This window comes from Populus euphratica, unplaced genomic scaffold (assembly GCF_000495115.2).
Source record: "Populus euphratica unplaced genomic scaffold, PopEup_1.0 scaffold437.1, whole genome shotgun sequence".
Lineage (NCBI taxonomy): Eukaryota > Viridiplantae > Streptophyta > Magnoliopsida > Malpighiales > Salicaceae > Populus > Populus euphratica.
The window spans coordinates 107121-109198 of record NW_011500324.1 but is presented as its reverse complement, the minus strand read 5'-3'; positions in this window follow the sequence as shown (position 1 = coordinate 109198).

Here is a 2078-nt window from a genome sequence, read left to right as displayed (position 1 = left end):
AAAAATGATGATAATAAAAATGTAGATAAGTTTGGTTTCGCAACCTCCATAACCAAAGTAATTAAGCCTGAAGAGGTCTTTTAACACTTAATACTTTAAAGTCAACTGACTTAGAAGCTATTGGCTCAACGCTTGTTACATAAGTTAAGGAGAAAAGCTTAAGGAAATCAAATATTGCACTATCTATGTATCAGTATCAGCAACCTAACTTACTAAGCTCGCAGGGGTGTCTCAACATCTAATGCCCTAAGACTAACTAGTTTGGGAGTCATTAGCCGAAAGCTCATTACATGAGTTAAAGATGCATTGTGTTTTAAGTTACATGTATATATATTTAAAAAAACAAAAAAAAAGAAGAAAAAAAAAATCTCAACATATGGAAGTTAACTATGTGTTGATATGTATTAAGCACAAAAGGAAGGTTTACTAATATCGTGTATAAGAGGTATTGAGCAGATATATAAATTTAATAAGATTTTGTTTATCTAAATAAATTAATGGAAGTTGAATGATGAATACCTTGCTTTGTGGAATTTGCAAATTGTTTTTCTATTTTAACGTTTTGATTACAAGGGACTAGTAATAAGCTCATTGGTGGGGTGTGATTAGTACTTAAAAGTTTATTTTTATCAAGGTTTTATATCATCATTTTGCACTTGAAGTATCAATAACTCCTTAACTAAAGAATGTTTTTATAATAACATATCTAATAATATAAGATACCTTTAATTTATGGTAAATGTTCATTTTAAATGCAGGCCTATCACATAAATGAAAGGATTAACTGATGAATTAAGAACTGAAATTGAAAGGACAAAGAGATGGCCAAACTTAAAAAAGAGATATTGGTGCAGTCCAAACTGGAACACTATTCTGTAATTAGGTGATATCTGAAGCTGTAGATCTCGAACTTAAGTCTACATTATATGGATGGAAAGGTAAGATATAGGCCTACAACTTTCATAGAAGCCTAAAATTTAAAAAAGCCATTTTCAAGTCCAAATTGTAGCAATAACAAAGAAGTCCAAACTATCCTACAGCCCGTGCACTATTCAATGTTTGGCCCATATCTGGAGTTCTAGAAGTCCAAATGACTTTATTTTTTTCCTGGACAGATGAGATAATTTTCTACAACTTTCATGTTTTCAAGTGGTTCCAATTCTAACGTTATCAATGATGTTTTGGGCAGACAAGAGAAGATAAGGATTGTCACCAAGTAAAGAGTTGGTCACCTACTCATCAATTAGTCATCAAATCAACAGTTCCCAATTTTGACGTGTAAAAGGAGGCATTTGCCATGCATTTAGGCATCTTGGTTTCCAGATCAAGATCATGCTTTTGCTTTCTTTCTTTGTATTTTTGTAATGCTTAAGTTTTATTTTCATTAATATTTTATTTATGTCTTTCATTTGCTTTCCTTTACTTAGTTAGCTTTTATCTTATTTATGTTCTTATTTTGTTTATTTATTTGTCTTTCTTTCATCATGTTTAGTTAAGTTTATTATATCAAGGTGAAGAAGTTATACTAATGGTCTAAGAATAACTGTAGTGTAAACTTAATATGGACTTTAATGTTTAATACTAACATGTTTTATATTTCTTATCTTGTTTACTCTTTAATACTTTGCTTGTTAAATGACTAATCTAGATTTATGTTGTATAACATTTAGTACAATAAATGCTTGGCACTTTCATAGCCCAACCGTATGGTATAACCTACATCTAAGCTATGAAAGGAACTTGATTTGTTGTTAACATAAGTTATAAGCATGAATGTCTAACAATATTTACAAGTATTAACATTATTCGAATAAGATAACTAGTGTAATCATGTTAACAATTTATAATCTGATTGAAAACTTCTTTGTGTGTGGTTTCTAATTGAATAATACGAGTTTATAGTATACTTTTTTGACACACCGTTAGTGGATCCTCTAACCTTAACATTTATTATTATCATTGTTTAATCATTACATTAATCTTCCATCTCAAAGTTCTCATCAACTTCTTCTTCTTCTTTTATTATTATTATTATTATTATTATTATTATTATTACTACTACTAATACTACTAGTAGT